This window comes from Podarcis pityusensis, assembly GCF_964106645.2.
Source record: "Podarcis pityusensis genome assembly, chromosome: W".
NCBI classification, from domain to species: Eukaryota; Metazoa; Chordata; class Lepidosauria; order Squamata; family Lacertidae; genus Podarcis; species Podarcis pityusensis.
In genome coordinates this window covers 15759634-15765633 of record NC_138045.1, presented here as the reverse complement: position 1 = coordinate 15765633, position 6000 = coordinate 15759634, and the positions used below count along the sequence as shown (strand labels likewise).

The 6000-nt window shown below is 51.0% G+C and overlaps 1 protein-coding gene and 1 pseudogene across 2 annotated transcripts in view; one reads left to right on the top strand and one right to left on the bottom strand.

The window, feature by feature from the left end:
* Window positions 1-6000, top strand: part of LOC308467778 (uncharacterized protein) — a 624927-nt gene that overhangs the window by 354424 nt on the left and 264503 nt on the right. The window lies entirely within an intron of this gene.
* Window positions 1-6000, bottom strand: part of LOC308467634 (inositol polyphosphate 5-phosphatase OCRL-like) — a 56316-nt pseudogene that overhangs the window by 28457 nt on the left and 21859 nt on the right. The window contains exons 6-7 of the transcript in view: window positions 5652-5820; window positions 4602-4807 (exon numbers count right to left, since the gene is read on the bottom strand). The product of the transcript in view is annotated as an inositol polyphosphate 5-phosphatase OCRL-like (transcript). The remainder of the gene's footprint in view (window positions 1-4601; window positions 4808-5651; window positions 5821-6000) is intronic.

Genomic DNA, 6000 nt, shown 5'->3' with positions numbered 1-6000 from the left:
TTTTCTCGGGCAGTCCCGCAGCAGATGTCCACTGGACTTGCAGCAAAAACACCTTTTTACTTTGTTGACCACCGGCTGGTCTGCAGCAGCTCCTCCTGGCTGTTTCTCCGGCTCCCGACACCTCTGCTCTTCCCGGCTGTTGTTCCCTCTGGGATGCTCCAACAGCTGGGCTGAGGTCATCTTTCGCTCTGCACGCCTGCCCTCCTCTGCATACAACCGTCCGGTAACGTATTCCAGAGTCAGCTTATCAGTCTCTACAGACTCGAGGGAATTGACCAGCATATCATAGCTGTCATCAAGGGAACTCAGGACTATAAAGACTTTGTCCTCTTCCCCCACAGGCCTCCCTCTTAAGGTTAGCTCCTGGAAACAGCCTGTTAGGAATTTTAGGTGGTTTACCAGGGAGTCCCCCAGTTTCTTCTGACACCGGTACAGTCTCCTGGTCAGTGTTATCAGTGAGCCAGCTGTCTCTCGCACATGGACAGCCTTGAGCGCATTCCACGCCTCACTTGCCGTCACCTTATCAGCTACGTAGACTAGCTGGCTGTCGTCCACTCCAAGAATGATCGTAGCCAAAGCTTTCTCATCCTTTTCTAGCTGGGCCTCTGCTAGTGCCAGCTTTTCATCGTCATCCTCATCCTCCTCAGGGGGCTGCGGTGGAGTTTCCACCACCTTCCACAGGCCCTCACGCTTGAGGAAGTGTTGCATGCGGACTGACCAGGTGCTGTAGTTCGTGGCCGTCAGCTTCTCCAGCAACACGCCAGTTCTGGACTGTTCCATCCCTGCAGCTCACCTCCAGCACCCACGGCTAGATAACTGCCACCTGTACTCTGGCGCAGCGGAAGCGTGCTGGGCCCATAACCCTGTCGCGAATTCCTCGCGGCGCTTTTAGCAGAAACACTCAGAGTACCAGGTTTTTCCTGTGCAGTCTTTTAAATGTGAATATACAGGTATTTACAAAAACAGTCCATACAGAGTACCTGCTCCTTAAGGCAAACGAATACTCTCCACCCCAGCATCACCATACCACAGCACAACCACCACAACCACAACTACTGTTTAACAGGCTTTCCTTTTAAAACAGGTGATAGCCAATCACATTAATCACATTCCTGCTGAGTCACTCTGACCCAGCACTTCACAGAGTATTGCATCAGCCTGTTTGAGCCTGCAGACTTACTCATCATCCTGCGAATCCCAACAGAGAGCTGGCACAAAGGCTGAGAATTGTATCCCGCCTGCTTTCCACAGTAGCATTCCTACTACCCTTCTCATGATTTGGGGCAATGGGAGAGTGAAATCATTCCCCGCTTCTTCTAGTGGTGAGTGTCAGAGAGCCGCTTTGCTAGGGAGAGACAGACAATGGTTGTGAACACTTGGGTTCTTCTGAGCCGCTCTAAGGAATACCGTATGCTGGATGTCCCACCCGCTGCCGCTCCACCAAGGTGCCACTATACTCACAGCAGGAGTTTGTAAGAGCGAGTCGGTAGCTAAGATATAAATCAATTGTGGCGTTTGGAACCTGCACACCCCAAAACTGGTACTGGATTCCAGCCAACACCCATGCTTTCAATGGTACAGTCCCCCTCAGCTCACCTGGTGGCAGGCATTCTTGAAGAGGTGGTCCACCAAAAGCCAGATCTCCTTGGCCGCTCAGTGGAGTCATCACCATCCTGGGGTACGATATCCAGAAACTGCTTCTCCTGGAGGTCCAATGACAAGCGGGACTGGCATGAGAGCCTGACAGAATGTGTGCCTGTATGCATTCTTTCCTTGCTCCAGCTGGGTGGACAAGTCTTGCCCTCTGAGGCCACAACTAGGGCTGGGCGATAGCTGGCTTTCAACACGGTGATATATCACTAGCTAAACATTGCAATACACCAATATATCACAATGTGTGAAATAAGATGGAGCTATGTAGAGGCATTGGCTGGCTTCATGGTTTCCCCCGCATTGTGATTTTTGCTGCCCCCTGCAGGAGGGCAGGGGAAAGCTGAACCGGCAGAGTCCACAGGGGCTGCAGGAATCTAGAGAAGCATTGTCTGGCTTCACAGTTTCCCCCCACATGGTGTTTTTTGCATAGTACACACACACATCATGATTCGCAATATATTGCCAGGTCAGAAATTATGAAACCAGTCTCACTATCTAGACTTCAAGCTGATTTGAAAATATATCTATATTGACGTATCGCCCGGCCCTAGCCACAGCAAGCATCTCAAGTGGGGAAACAAAAAACAAATTGCTTGCACCCCAAATCCAAGCTCCCCCTCCCCCTATTAATGTGCAGCTAGTAATCCTCCCACTCCGGATGTGCAGTTCACCCCAAAGCTTACTGAATATGCAGCTGTGGACATGAGGTTTGGCTAACATTTTATTTAAATTGCTGGAACCTGCCCTGGGACCTTAGGGTGAAGGGCAGGAAATAAGTAACAAAAACAGCAACAGAACATGGATGGGCCTTCATAGGTTGATGGGCTGCAGCCCCAGCCAGCATGATGAGATGATGGGGTCACATGTTCACCACCCCTTGTCTAGAGCACGTTGCAGAGGCAGTGGTAGAAACTGAACAACAGCTGGAGCCCCAGCCCACGACTTTGTATGGGCAATGCAGCACACAGCAGCTGGTGAACAATGCCTCCGGCCTCCTTCCCATCTTCCTCTCCAGAAATGTTCAGGGTGGTTAGTTATATCTCAAGCTACCACATTCAAGAGAAAGAGAAAGAGAGGAGGGGGGAGCAAGAGAGCTTTAGGAGCACAGCAGTGGCAAGCAGCCCATCACTAAAAGGAGCTGGCAAGGATGGAGAATTTGATCCCCTCATCCCCAGGGCAGCTGATGATTAGGACCCAGTTCATCCCCCCTCCCCCTCCGCCAATACTCCCCGCCCCTGCAGAGAGAGAGAGAGAGAGAGAGAGAGAGAGAGAGAGAGAGAGAGTGTATTGGTGTGGGGAATGACACATGCTGTATCAGAGTCTTAGTGCAAGAGTAGCTGGTGCATGCTAAAGAACACAGGAGCCTTGCTGGGTTAGATCAGCATTTTGTTCCCACAATGGCCAACCACATGCCCTTGGGAGTCCATAGGGACACGGGGACAAGAGCACTCTGTCCATCATGTTCCCCAGAAACTTGTAATCAAAAGCATGTGTTTTGTGATAATAGTGGCAAGAAATAGCCCTGACCCGTAGCTACTGATAAACATATCCTCCATGGTTCTAAATGTCTACAGCTGTCCAAATTGACAGTCACCACTGTCTCCTTGTGGCTAGGATAATACACCCAAGTAGATCTGATTTCGAGAGGAGTGACATTTCCCTGAGCCACCCCAAAGCAGCCACTACTGCTTCCCAAATGCCAGTGCTCAGGTGGTAAGAGTAAGCCAGAGTGGCATAGTCTGTGCAGCAGTTGCTGAGCACAGAGACAAGGAGAAAACTGGCTCTTGGGGCCAGAGGGGGCTGGCGCCTGCATCATAAAACTGGGCTTTCTGCCTCCCGTGCTGCCAATCGCAAGCGGACCCAAAGTCAAGCAGCGCAAAATCAGTGACAAGCAGTGATGGCAAATTCTGGTTTCGTCTCCGTTCTCCTCTGCCGAGTTCTACAAGGGCCACGTTGAGACTAGGGAAGAGACCAAAGCAGAGAGCTAGAGCCACCACCTGGACTGGATTTGAGTCAGAAGGCAGGCAGGTGCGGGTTGCCTGAGAGGAAAGTCAGGTTGGTGGGGTAGTGCCTGGTTTGCCCTAAGGGACCGGCTGCCACTGCATGGAGCAGCTGCTGATCGTTGACAAGGGCAACTCCATTTACGTGCCTTCGAGGCACATGCACACTGCCGCAAAGCTGGAAGGGGCACTTGAAGGGGCAAAAAATTCCCCCCCAAGAGCACAAAAGCGGCAAAGTGGCATGGAAACAGCATCTCGACTCCCTCCCAGGAGCTTTGGCACCGACCTTTCAGGCCTGTGGAGAGTTGGAGCAAGGAATTTTGCAGGGAGGCTGCCAAGTGCTGCTGGTTTTCAAAAGGCCTTTCAAAAGGGTTTCCGGAAGTTTAGAGAGGGTTTGCAGGATTTTCCAATGCTGTCCCCAATATACGCAATTTCATTTAAACGCACGGTACCTCGGAACGCAACCCCCGTGTAAACGGGGCCTTGCCTGTACCTGATTTGAGCCCGCTACAAGAACATCTAGAGGATACCAAACCAACTGTTACCTTTTCTAGGAAGCTGTCTTCTCCCTGAGATCAGAGGAGGAAGGCAAGAGCAAAAGACAACCAAGGGTGTTAATGGCACAGGCCCTGAGAAGAGAAAGAAACAGCCCGTTGGCTGAACAGTATCTGGGCAGATGGCAGGGAAATGCACACGGTTCAGTGGCCCTGCGAAAGGGCAGGTGGGAGGACCAGAACCTGGGATGACTCAGTCAAGGCAAACAAAGGGCATGAACAGCACACAGGAAGCGGATGCACAGCTACAGAAGGTGACGCTGAATGCAGCGAAGGACCCCCAGCCCCCACATTGCTGAGTGGAAGAGCAGCTGTTTTTTAAGCAGGCAAGCAGAGTGGGAAGGGTAGACATTCAGCACATGAACCTGCCAGGTAAATCAACCCCTTTCCCTACCAGGTCCATAAGTCTGGTGACGGGAACTTCGCCAATCGGCTGCCTCATCCAGCACAAGGCTTCCAAGGAGGTCCCGAAGCAGCTTGGTAGGTAGCTCCCACTGAGGGTGAGGAAATAGTCCTTGCCAGGGTCAAGGTGAAGGACAAAGATAGCCTCAATCTTCTCTTCCTTGCTGATGTACACATCCAGGGAAATGTCCGTCTCACCTAAAATGGGAGGAGGTCAGGTAGATACACTCTTTGGCACAGCCAAGTTGGCTTGTCTGTAAATTAAAAGTGAAGACAGTGAAGAATTGAACAGAAGGACACAATAGGAGCCTGCTGGATCAGGCCAATGGCCCATCTAGTACAGCCTCCTGTTCTCACAGGTGTATGGGGAAAACCTTAACTTCAAGAATTAGGAAAAGAAGCGACTCAGTTCCCACCCCCACCCCACTTTCCTCTCTATTCCTCCAAAGCAGCAGCTGCACAGAAGATGTTGACAGGATACTGGGGGGTGAGAGAAAGTGATCCTAACAAAAGAATATAAAAAGGGAAAGCATTTATTTGTCTCCTAAAGGATTTTTGCGCCCCAATGTAACTTTCTTTTTTAGTTTACATTTCATTGAGTTTTTAAAAGTTTGGCTAGTTCTATATGTTCCCCAAGATATTTTTGTGCCTCCACAACATAAAAATACGCATATTTTTTTTAAAAAAGTAATTTTTGGACGGACTGCTCTCACTGGTTCCCTGCGATGCCAAAAGGTTTTTTGGGACCCTCCAGCATTGTTTTGCTTCGATTCATTTGTGTGTGTGTGTTTAAAGCTGGTCACACACACTCTTACACTTTGGGCTCAGCTGCTTTGACATGTGGCCCTTGGAGGCTTGAGCATGGGGCAATGCAGCCCACAAATGTTAAGCCTCCCCTGCTCTACCAAACTCCCAAGGTTTGAGGGAGGAGGGTTGGGAAGAGGAGGAGAAAAGGGGGGATGAAAAGGAAACCAAGGCCTTCCCTAGATGACCCTTGGGGTCCCTTTCCAACTCTACAGTTCTCTGATTCCAGAGAGAGACTCGCTGGGCTCCAAGTATCCCTCGCAGGGCTCAGCGCGAAGCCAGGGCTTACAATACTGGCTGTCACTGAGCTTGGGGATAAAGGAGAAGTGGAGGGTGACCTGCCCGTTGTTTGTGATCTGGAACTTCTCCTTCTGCAGCTGCCGGAACTTCACATTCTCAAACGGAAACTGCAGAGCAAAAGGGGGGGGGAGGAAAGAGAGTGCTTGCCTTCAGCAGAGGCAAGGAAACGTGCTCCAGGGGGAAGTTTGTCATTGGCCCCGGGCTATCATTTAGGGGACTGCACATGCAACAGGTCCACGTGGGGCTCTCCAGATCTTGCTGCACTTGCCACTGGCCATGTTGGCTGG